Genomic DNA, 12936 nt, shown 5'->3' on the forward strand with positions numbered 1-12936 from the left:
GGCCTCTTTTACGGCATCTTCCAAGGACGAGGGAAGGGCCGGCGTATCGCCATGGCGACGGTGACCCTTAAAATCTCCCTGCGTCACGAAGTCCGCGCGAGATTTATGGGTGTTTTCAGCTTGTTACAGCAGATTTATCCTCACAATAAAAAAGAGCAACAATCTGCTGAAGCCATTAGAAAGCAAGTGAAGAAATGCAAGCCTGCTTGGAGCTGGAGCTGCCTGGCGATTAAACAGGACTGTGTAGGATGTTCAGTAAGTGTGTTTATTTTCTTATTTTTATCAATCGAAAATCAAAAAGACTATTTCATGTGGAGGATCTACAGTATAATGATCAACCAGTGACAATTGACAATTTCCTCAGGAAAAATGACAATGTTTTCTTTAGGTTTGCTGTAACTGAGCCCCCAGTTACTGTTCTCAGCTGCTGAAAATCTGCAATAAAAAACTTCTCAGAAAGTATCAAGCTTACAGAAGAGTTTTATTTCAATATGAAGCATAAAAACATAAAACAAAATCTGTCATTATTGTTCATAGAGTGTTCTTAGCATTGTCCAATGAGTTCATAGCATTTTACAGACAGCACTGTGTTGTGTCATTACTAGCACTAGCAGTCATTGTTAACGCTTTTGGAATTATATAATTTTTTGTCAGCACAATAAAAAACAAAAACACACAAAACGTAAAAAGCATAATATGGGCTTATATAAAGCCTTAACTACCTTAACAATATAAAAATATATATTTTAACAAAGATATCCACCTATAACACAAAACACATAAACCTATGTGTATGTGTATACATATGAGAAAAAAAAAACATCTTTAATGCATGTGATTAATCTGGAAAAAATATTAATCATATGTTTTAATGCACATTATTCATTTAACCAAGTTTGTCCCTAGTCTCCTCCCATAATACAGACTTTGTACAGAACCTGTTGATGTATTAGCAGTTTTACTTAAGAAGATAGCTATATGATATATTAAATTGGCGTAGTATCATTCATTTATTCCATTAAAGCTCTTAAGTATTTAAGCTTCCAATTATATTTGTCTTCCTCGAGAAATGCCTTGATTCCACCAATATAAATATATTCCATTTTGACTTGATCTTAAATGTATAATTTTCTTTTTGCATTTAATATTCTTATTATTTTTAAGCGCTTCAGTCTAATAAAGAGCTTATTAAGAGCTTCAGTCTAATAAAGAGCTTATTAAGAGCTTCAGTCTAATAAATAATTGACACCTAGTTATTATGCGGCCCTGCTGATTACATCCCATATAAACGCAAATAAATTATAGTAACCATTTAGTAAGGTGTGGGTTTATGTGGGATACCAGTAGAGGGTCTATGTAAAGTATGTTACCCTCCTGCTGTATTTGATCAATTTGAGAAATAAATTGATGAATAAGCTTGAACTGATAAGTGCAGTGGAGTAACAGGGATAAAGTATGATACTAATTTCAACTCTCCATTCCATCTTAAATAGTGCAGCAATATTGTTGTGTGTCGTGTACATTTCAATAGAAAAACTAGTTTATTTAACCCTTGTGTGGTGTTCATGTTTTTGTCACTCGTTTACTTTGTTACTTGTATTTAATTCAGCAAAATTAAGCAATTTTACATTAAAATGCTTTACACATGCTTGCTTCACCTAAATTGCAAGCAATATAAACAGCTTACATGGTTAGTATTTGCCCTTTACCTTTCTTATGTTACATTTCTTTCAAAAAGTGCTACTCTTTTTTTTATTAGTTTTTTAATAAAATGTAAAAGAAAATGAATTAAACTCAAGATATGAGTAGAAAATTTGTTTAGTTTCAAATTTACAAAAGAAGCAATGTTTATTAGCCCTTGGCCAAACATACTGTATGTAATATAAATGTGTGTGTGGGGGGGGTGTTTTGATAAATGTTTTTCACAAAAAATGAGCCAAAGCCAATGAGTTTGAGTTAGAAAAAATATTTTTTTATTATCATTTCATGAAAAATGAAAACACAGACCTGAACACCACACAAGGGTTAAGGTGAAACCTAAGATTTTCAGTAACAGGAGAAGTACAAACTAGCTTGGCTCTTAGCTTAGAGCCTTGAAATAAATGTGAGACATCATTAAACAGAACATAGAAGAACAGATAAAACAATTGGTTGGTTAATATGTCAGAATCTTATGATTGTTTGATTATGGGTTGTCTCCCTGCCTTGAGCTCAATGATTCGTTTAGAACCACTACTCCACTGAAAAAGAACAAGTGGATAATAGGAAGATGGATTGATGAAATAAATAAACACAAAAGAATAGACCCCTATGATGATCTTGTACCCAATGATTCCAGGTAAAGCTCTGGACTCACCACCACCCTGGCCTGAAAGCAGTGGATAAAGAGATGGATGAAAGAACGGATGGATGGATAATCAGAATAGCTGAGATATGAACTCACAGCGCTGCTGGGAATAAAGCTGGTTGGCTCCAGTCGTGTCTAAAACCCTGTCATGGTCATAGATGAAAATGTCAGCACTTGAATAAGACAGATGTCTGCGAGAAATAGTGAAGCAAAGGTGACAACAGAGATGGAGCGAGAGTAAAAAAAAGAGAGAGAGAGAGAAAGAGAGAGAGAGCAGAAAGTGGAGAAGGCCTCTGCTCTAGCATGTCAAGCAGAACATCTTCATTCCATCTTGCCGACATGAGTGAACTCCCTGCGTTCTTCATGCTCTTAGGCCAGCTGACCCTGGCAGGGATGGGGTGGGGGGATGGGTGGAGGGAGAATGTCCACTCTCAGGGTCTCCAGGGACCCCTAAGCAGGACAGACCAGCCGCAGTCACACACAGGAAGAGTCAAGCCCTGGGTTTGAGGTGTGACAGCGAAATCGATTTCCGTGATTCATGATCAGTCAGAGGAGGGGATGCTGTCAAAAGGAGAGAAAGAGAGAGAGAGAGAGAGAGAGAGAGAGAGAGAGAGAGAGAGAGAGAAGAAGCTTATATAGAGGTGTCTGGGTCAAATCCTACTTCATAACACTGATATACTGCATGACACTCATTCCCTCATAATCCTGTCTAGAAAAAAAACTTGAAAAAACCTACAGCCACAAGAGTATTGTGTCCCATGACTTTTGCCCCATCCAACAGAAGCTAAAAAACATTTCTCTAACCTGTAAGACATGTGTTTGGACCCACCTGCATTGAATGTGGATGTGATTCTGAATCGGTTTCTCTGATTTTGCTATTTATAGGTATATATTTGAGTAAAATGAACATTGTTCTTTTATTCTATAAACTACAGACAACATTTCTCCCAAATTCCAAATACAAAATTGTCATTTAGAGCATTTACTTGCAAAAAATTAGAAATGGCTGAAATAACAAGAAAAGATTTTTTCAGGCCTCAAATAATGAAAAAAAAAAAAAATAATAATAATATTAATAAAGTTTTAAGAGTTCTGAAATCAATATTTGGTGGAATAACCCTGGTTTCTAATCACAGTTTTTGTGTATCTTGACATGTTCTACTCCACCAGTCTTACACACTGCTTTTGGAAACCTTTATGCCTTTACTCCTGGTGCAAAAATGCAAGCAGTTCAGCTTGACTTGATGGCTTGTGATCATCCATCTTCCTCTTGATTATACTCTAGAGGTTTTTAAATGAGGTAAAATCAAAGAAACTTGTCATTTTTAAGAGGTTCCTTATTTTTTTTACAGAGCTGTACATTTCTAATGTCACTTGTGTGCACCAGATCAAGGATGTTAAACACCAATTGTACAATGCAAAAACGACTTTCCTTCTCCCACTCAATTTCCATCAAGCCTCACTTAAACTTAAACTTAATTCACATAGCCTTGCCATGAGCATGCTGGACAGTGTTCAACCACACTCGAAAGATACCACCTCGGAACTTATATAAGTGTTTGTATTCCCAAACAAATCTCTGAGGTACAACTTCCTGGTCAGTTTACATACTGTTAATCCATGACATTTGGCAAGTGAGTGTATGTATAAAGAACCTTGTGAAGGTTTAATGCAGTTGGTGTTCTTTAGGTTCTTTAGCAAACTAAAGGTTCTTCACACTCTTCACTTCTCTATATAATTATTCAATGGCACTGTTTAAAAACAAACAACAACAAAAATAAAACAAATTGGCAAAGTAGCATCTTTATATTTAGAAGTGTATTGGGAACATTAGATTAGAGGTTATTTTGAAAAAAAAATACTTGAATGTAATAAACTTAAGTTGTCATAAACAAAGTGTAAGCACATGGAATTTAGAAAAAAAAAATGGAAAATGCTATATTTAAGATTCCATTACAATGCAATAAAACAATTCCAGATGTGAAGACTACTAAACTTTTTCATCTGTCAGAAAACCTCATGTCTCTAAAATTGAAACTTTGTAAGAGAAAAAAAACTTACGCTACTTACTCAACTTAAAATGTGGTCATGAATAATCAGCAAACATGAAACGTTTACTTTTAAAAACTTCTATTGAACTATATCAGCAGCTGGCTTTTCCAAATGTCTTTCTTATTTATTTGGTCCCACTTTATATTAAGTGTCTGTTATAACCATGTAGTTACATGTAATTCATGCAAAAACAGTATACTTACTTGGGATGTATTTACTAACCAGATGTTGTGTTCCATGACTTGTTGTTTTGCCATGTCCTGCAAAAGCTAATGAATAATGTGTGTAGGGCCTCTTGGCACTGTCCACTGTGTATCATCATATAATCATGTAACTCTGAGCTCCTACATTTGTCCGCATAAAGCATTTGACTTGTGTGTAGCTGTTCTTAATAAACAATTTTTCTCAAATCATAGGTCTATGCTTCTTCAGTGTTGCAATGTTAATTAACATCATTCTGAACAGATTTTGCTCATTCAAACAGCCTGAAAAAGCTCAGTTTTAATCCTTTACTTGCAAAATAAAAATGTTGGGTTTAAATCAGGCTTGGGCTCATAATGACAGTTAATGGGGAGGGCCAGGTCGGGCTCAGGCAGAAAAAGCACAGGCTTGGTTCAGGTCAGGCTGGATTTTTTTCGGGCCCAATCTAAGCTCAAGTACAACCCTAATCCTACTGAAGTTAGGACGTTGTGTAGAACTTTACATTTTTTTATAAAAGTTTATCAGTTTGAACATTAAATATCTTGTCTTTGTAATGTATTTAATTAAATAGAGGATGGAAATAAATGGCACATCATTGTATTCTGTTTTTATTTATGTATTTATCACACAAGATCTAAACTTCATTGGAATTGAGGGTTGAATATAAACTCATTGTCTACAGACTGGAGCCATATTGTCTTTAGCAGATAATGAAGGTTCTGTTTGGCATCTGATGACAATACAACACATACAATACAAGAAAATACAATATTCCAATATTCCAAGTTTCCAACTGGAATTTATTTTTCAGCAGGATAATGCTCGCCCACAAACAGCAGAACATTTTTTTTAATTGTTAAATTGTTTCCACAGTTTCCACAGTCAATAAACGTTCCCTTTCACCCTTCAACCCACAGGTGTAATGGTACCAACCATGGACCAACCACAGCAAATTCCACTGGTGTGGCCGTACTTGTGAAAGGGTTAAATGAGTGTGAAATATGACTCCTTAATGCCAGCACACAGTAAGTCCCGTTCTTGTGCTTAGAACATGACATTCATTAGCATTCAGGAACACTGCGGGATGACATTAATCTCACGGTCATGACACGCTCAACCTTTGCCCAATATTGCAGCCGGCTCTGTGATGTGTGTGCAGCAGGTGGACAGCACAGAGTGTGTGTGTACGTGTGTATATGTGTGTGCGTATATGTATGTATGTATGCATATGTATGTATGTGTGTGTGTAACAGGTGTGTGTAAAATAGGCCACTGTGGGGCTGGTCAGAGCTTATCCGGACACTTGGGGCCGAATAACCATCTAAACCCCATACCTCAATTGTCATTCCCATGGTGATCACAATACACCAGACAACAGTCTAAGCCACTGAAGCAGCTCAGCGGAAGTGCTGAGTGTGAGCTGACATACACACACGCACACACACACACACACACACACTAAATCCCTAAATCACTGCCGAAGGGTTATACACAAGTATAAAGTACGAGTATAAAAAATAAATATCCCCACTTAAACCATTCTCAGTCAAGCACTGGTAGTCAAGCACTCAATAAAACAATACTGTTATTTCTTGCCACTGAAGATGCTTTTTCTAACTAAGCACGGGTTGGTTGATGGGTGCTGGAGCACGGTCCTGCCCCCTCCCCACTCCCCTGCTGGCCTGCACTCACACCACGTTTAAACAATCCGTGCCCGAGCACACTTATGCCACTCACTGCTTATTTGGCCTGCTGGTGTTGTGGCCAAATTCAAGACCCCGCCATGAAAAGCACCCTCTCTTAGTGGCGGGTACGCACCATCTTTTTGATGAAAGTGGAGACAATCTGCTTACTTACTAAGAAATATGCACCAAAAGTCACAGTTATCTTATACATAGTGACATAGCATGCACTCCCAAGAGACATAGTATGCACTCCCAAGAGGGAGGGAGGTCTTTTTCTGAATTTAATATAACACCACCAGGTTTGTTTACATGAACGTTGCATCACTGACATCATCTTGTTCCATGCTCAGGCACAGATGAATGCCGTGCATGCGTCCAAGCTTGCCAGGGCATGGTTTGACACTAGTCAAACGATGGCACGGATTGCCTAAAGTGAGCACACCCAAATTCGTATGTGGTGTCACGGGTAAGGGATATAATATATGGGATATAATTTCAACGCCGGATCACATTTCCCTTCATTACAGGCGCTCCAACCTTGCTTTAAAAATTCCTTGCAACCAGTGGTCGCTACCTTTTCTGAAAGCCCACTTCAGTGCATTATTCCAAAAGTTTGCCTAGAAGACACAGATACTATGCCATGGCCAGCCACACTGCCAGATCTTTCTCTGATTGAAAATGTGCGAGATGTTTTTGGATGTTCTATCATGTATATGTGTATATATATATATATATATATATATATATATATATATATATATATATATATATATATATATATATATATACGCCTTTGGTTTTAGAAAGTAGGTATAATGTCTATGTGCTCCAATACTTTTATCCATATCATGTATCAACACACAATCACTATGCAAGGGTTAAATGGAATAAAAAGAAGTATTTAAAAATCCTAAAACTCTTAAGAGAGACAGAGAGAAAGAGAAAGAGAGAGAGAGAATGTATTCCTGAAGATCACTGGCGCCATCATGTTAGCAGCAATGAGTGGTATCTCTGGGTCAGCACAGAGTGGACACAGGGTCAGAGACAGCGTGGGAGTGTCTGAAGTCACACACTCACACAACACACATTTACAAACACACTCACACAACACACAATCACACCCATACACAAAACCATTTGAGACAAAACCATTTAAAGCTATAAAACCGAAAAAAAAAAAAAAAAAAAAAAAAACGGCAGAAGGTGTGTTGGCATGTAAGACAATTAACCAGAAACCATTAGGATGAAACTGTCTGGCTATCATCAGGACTGCCCAAGGAAAGACGGAGCAAGAGCTACCTCTGTTGCAGCACTCCAGATTAGATGCTTCACAGAGTATTTTGGTCCTACATGATCCTTATGTGTTTCTAAATACATAGTCTGGATGACTTTGGCATTCATTTACGATGTAGGGAAAAGAACATTAAACGAGAAGACTGCGTCCACACATTTGACTGGTACCGTATATAACAATGCACTGCTTCTGCTCTAAATTGTACTCTTTCATTCCCATGCTCACACATACACAAGCACTCTCACGTAATGATTAAACTGCTCATATTATTTATGAACCCAGTTTGCAGACTAACAGGTGAGTTATACTGGTATGTCCTGGACGACACAGCAAATAAATGCCTGAATACATTCTGTACATGTAAGGTGTCAGTCAGTATAGGCCCATAACTTACCTCTCACCACGAGAACAGAACATTCCGTACGAGCGCACCGGTTGTACCAGCAAAATATTCCTTCTGCTGTGTGTTGAGCTAAATTCTGGCTGATATTTTCTGGAGAGGAATGCGGCTCAGATGGTCGGAGATGTGCAGTACATTTATCCAATAGGGGGAAAAAAATAGCAGCTTGCTAATAATGTCATAAAACTAGCGGATCAAAAGATGAACGCTAGTCTGTCTTTTAGCGTTAGCAGAGTCACAAGATAAGGCTAACGTAATACCTAGTGATAATCATGGGCTGTCAGCGTAAAGCACATGTGAAATTATGAGCTACTGTACCCGTATGAGGAAAAATAAGTCAACGTTGCCCATCAGCTTAACAAGGCCAGAACACGCAGGCCAGCCTCCAATCCACCTGAGGGAGGACAGAGCTGTTCACTATGAAGCTGGATTTATTTCTGCCAGACAACAAATCATAAAGTTCTGTAGAGATGGCTCTCTCAAATGTGTGTTTATGTGTGTGTGTGTGTGTGTGTGTGTGTGTGTGTGTGTGTGTGCTGTCTCTGCTGCTGCTGCTGCTTAAAAGGCAGAGACAATATCTCACCCAAGCTGTAAATCTCTATGCCAGATATTCTCTTTGATTTCTTTCTCCCTCGCACTCTCTTTTCCATCCAGGAACACACACACACACACACACACACACACACACACACACAAAGACACATTTCATATTGTATCTCTGTTTTTCACATTTTAAAACAGTGAAAAAAGTTTGCAACCAGTCTTTAACTTTAACATGTCAATCTTATTTCAGTCCCTGACCACACCACTTAGCCCTACCCCAGAGTTAAGGTGTCCCAATTCTTGCTAATAAGATGAACCCCACAAATGCACAAATGTAGGGTGACCAGATTTGGGTTTCTGAAAAGATGGTCACCTTTTTTTTTTTTTTTTTTTTGGGGGGGGGGGGGGGGGAGGGGAGGGTTATTGAATTCATGTCTAATATGTATTTTCTGAATTTCTCTGATATCAGCTCAGTTCTAATTCTTCAGGTTAAAGGTGCTTCCTCCTTTAAACAGCTATAACATGTATTTGTATCAGGCTACAAACAGGGCTGCTTTATGAATTCATGCAACACAACTATGCCTTAAAAGCATTTGACACTGTTTTACTCTTATTCAGTGTGGGCATAACTTTTGCTAATATTACTTTTATATTTTTTACACTTACTTTTTAAGTTAACTGATCATTTATCGGTTTTAAAATCTGTTATTTCACTTGTTTAATGCTTTTTAAAACATGTTGATCCAGAGCAAATAGACTACAAAACTCACACTTGCTGCTCATCCAACACTTCTCATTCTTCACCGTTTGCTATTTTTATCAGCCATTGCTCATCATTCTCATGTAATAGAGCTAACGTTACCTCCATCACCTCAAAGTCCCTGTGTAATGCTAACTGCTACACATTCCTGCTCAGTCTGTCCCTCGTTTCCTCCGTCAAAAGCCTGCGCTCCCGGTCTGAATGTTCCCCGCAGAAAAAAGGTGTAGAACCGGCGGACACACACGTGCTTTCGCTTGTAAACACACTTTCTTCTTCACACACACAATGCAAAGTAGATAGATTTGAGGAGAATGACTAATTTGCGATACAGAGAAACCTGGAATGGAGTGGAATGGAACGGCGTGGCAATTCTAATCACACTGCACTGTGCTGTGGGCAGTCAAACAAAATCCCGGATGATTTTGAAATTCCCCCCGGACATTTTTTTAGGTCTCAAAAGTAGGACATGTCCGGGAAAAAGAGGACCTCTGGTCACCCTACACAAATGTAATATGTTCTTTGTCAAAAAGTATAAAAACAATTGCATTATCGCAGTTTAATGTTGTTTCAATGTATCATGTCCATTTCTTTATAACAAGTTTAAACAATCACTAGCTAAATTTCCTGTACCACCTTAAATGGTGCAGCAAGATTCTAGCCGTTTCTCAATGTACGCTCTTGTCTGCAATTGTATTCTTGTGGACTCGGGAAATGTCATCAGTCTCAACCCATGACTGTTCCATTTAGAAGTTTGCAGTTATCCAAGTTCACTACAAAAACCTGGATGTGTTCTCGCTCCTCTTTATCCTCCTTTTATTATCAAGGATGCACAGAAGGTGACTTGGGCAGACTTCTTACAGTCCAACATCTCAGAACACACCTTACAGTAGTAACAGCGGAGGGGAAAGTGCCTACCTTTAAGTTACATGTTTTTAAAATAGTACTGCTGTGTGATAAAATAAAGTTTGAAGTTCTTTTTAGGCAAGAATGTATTGGAATGTAGCTTAGGCTTTAGACGTGGTTATGTAAAAATGTGCTCCAACGTTTTCGGAAGAAGTCATTAAGTACGCAGCTGTTCCAATTACAAAATAACTGTTCCGTGTCCTCCCGTCCTCCCAACCTCGGGAGCATGCACTCAAGAGTCAAACTTACCAAGTCCGTACTGGCCAAGTATGGGAGTCCAATCTTATGTACTCTGTATTGAGAAACATGCTGCATGATTTCAGGTGGAAAATTTGAACGAGAACTCCCAAACATTAAGGAATTAGGGTTTAACCCTAATAAATAATTGTTATACTACATACAGTCATATGAAAATGTTTGGGCACCCCTATTAATCTCAATCATTTTTAGTTCTAAATATTTGGGTGTTTGTAACAGCCATTTCAGTTTGATATATCTAATAACTGATGGACACAGTAATATTTCAGGATTGAAATGAGGTTTATTGTACTAACAGACAATGTGCAATATGCATTAAACCAAAAATTGACTGGTGAAAAAGTATGGGCACCCTTATCATTTTATTGATTTGAATACTCCTAGCTACTTTTTGCTGACTTACTGAAGCACAAAATTGGTTTGGTAACCTCATTGAGCTTTGAACTTCATAGCCAGGTGTATCCAATCATGAGAAAAGGTATTTAAGGTGACCAATTGCAAGTTGTTCTCCTTTTTGAATCTCCTCTGAAGAGTGGCATCATGGGCTCATCAAAACAACTCTCAAATGATCTAAAAACAAAGATTGTTCAACATAGTTGTTCAGGGGAAGGATACAAAAAGTTGTCTCAGAGATTTAACCTGTTAGTTTCCACTGTGAGGAACATAGTAAGGAAATGGAAGACCACAGGGACAGTTCTTGTTAAGCCCAGAAGTGGCAGGCCAAGAAAAATATCAGAAAGGCAGAGAAGAAGAATGGTGAGAACAGTCAAGGACAATCCACAGACCACCTCCAAAGAGCTGCAGCATCATCTTGCTGCAGATGGTGTCACTGTGCATCGGTCAACAATACAGCGCACTTTGCACAAGGAGAAGCTGTATGGGAGAGTGATGCGAAAGAAGCCATTTCTGCAAGCACGCCACAAACAGATTCGTCTGAGGTGTGCTTCACTGATGCTCTACATCATAACAGACTGACTGGGTCGATAACAGAGCACCAAAATTAGCTGATAATAAAACAATGTTCTTTTTATTGTCAATTTTTTTGAGTTGTCTTATTTGTTAGGAGAGGATTTCAATCCCATCCCCTCGTGACTCAGATACAAGGGGATAGGTGAAACCCAAAACCAAGGGTTAGGGGTAGGAATAGGAAATTGGATTGGATCTTTGTGTCATAATGTTACCTAAAGGGACCAATAGAAATACTCCAAATTTAAAAATGTAGTTGACTTCCATTGTCTCATTGTAAACGATCTAAAAGGTACAGGAATGGAATGCTGCAGTTTTCCCCCACAGCAGTGTGTGGCCTTGTTTTACTATGCACACAGCTGAAATAATTCACTGGATTCTAACCAACTCTTCTCACATTTCTACAAGCTCACACCACAGCCAGCTGGGTAGAATATGCAGAACATAAGGTCACTCACTTCACTTTCAGGCCCTTACATACTTACATAATAATATTCCACTTGCCTTGTGCCAATTTACTGTATTATATTATATAAACATGGTTTAAGTACATATTTCAAGACTGAATACAACAAGAAACTGTCTGAAATGTTATAGTGTCTGGGCTGTTAAGTAACAGGTACACTTGTGCCACCGTTAACTAGACTGGAGAGTGTGAAGATAATATATGCAGTATGATGATGTACAATATTGTGCAAATGTTTTAGGCACCTGTGGGAATTTAAATAAAGAAAAAGCTTCTTATCTGGGCAGTAAGTGTGTATTAGCTCAGTAAAACACTACTAGCATTACAATAAATACAAACAGCAATTTTACAAAAAGCAGTGCAGCTTTTACATCACTGTATTTCTTAAAACATCCCCTAATCTCTCCTCCATCTCTGAGTTTAGTAGTGTTATTTTTGGTCTCATCATATCAACACCTGGTTTGGTATATAAGAGCTTACTGATGTTAAATCAGGTAAGCTGCTGATGGAACTAAAAATTTTACCATGCTGGCTAAGAAGCATCAAGGAGAATTCTGGAACTAAACTTTGTTCTACAGCTTGGCTCACAGGAATACATACCTAAAAAAATGAGAAATTACTGTTTAATTTGACTGTATTTATGTTTATTTGCATCTTATCGAATCATATGTGGTGCTTTTTCAGGCAAAAACACTCGTATTGCTGAGATACAGTAAATGAATTAGCGTAATTTGCTTTGGTTCCTAAAACTTTTACACAGTACTGTATAATACAGTATACACATAACAAATTATAATGAATGCATAAGGTATTATAAACATGATTACACATATTTATACAAAATATAACATATTATAGGCATGCTTATTTGGCATTAAGCATTGTGATTATTATGAATCATAAGCTGTGCTTGTAAAACAGTATGTAACATATCTGGCTTAAAATGACTTTACTTAGAGTGTACAGTGACACATTATAATACATTATAAACTAATAAAAGCTATTATAATATAAGTATAAATCATCATTTGTTATAATAAGAGGTTAAATGTACTGTTATT

At 37.6% G+C, this 12936-nt stretch overlaps 1 long non-coding RNA gene across 1 annotated transcript in view; it reads right to left on the reverse strand.

The window, feature by feature from the left end:
- Nucleotides 1–1961: 1961 nt before the first annotated feature.
- Nucleotides 1962–12936, reverse strand: part of LOC107197586 (uncharacterized) — a 29001-nt gene continuing 18026 nt past the window's right edge. The window contains exon 3 of the long non-coding RNA XR_001518648.3: nt 1962–2908. This is a non-coding gene — a long non-coding RNA (uncharacterized LOC107197586). The remainder of the gene's footprint in view (nt 2909–12936) is intronic.

The sequence above is a fragment of the Astyanax mexicanus genome, chromosome 10 (genome assembly GCF_023375975.1).
Source record: "Astyanax mexicanus isolate ESR-SI-001 chromosome 10, AstMex3_surface, whole genome shotgun sequence".
NCBI lineage: Eukaryota > Metazoa > Chordata > Actinopteri > Characiformes > Acestrorhamphidae > Astyanax > Astyanax mexicanus.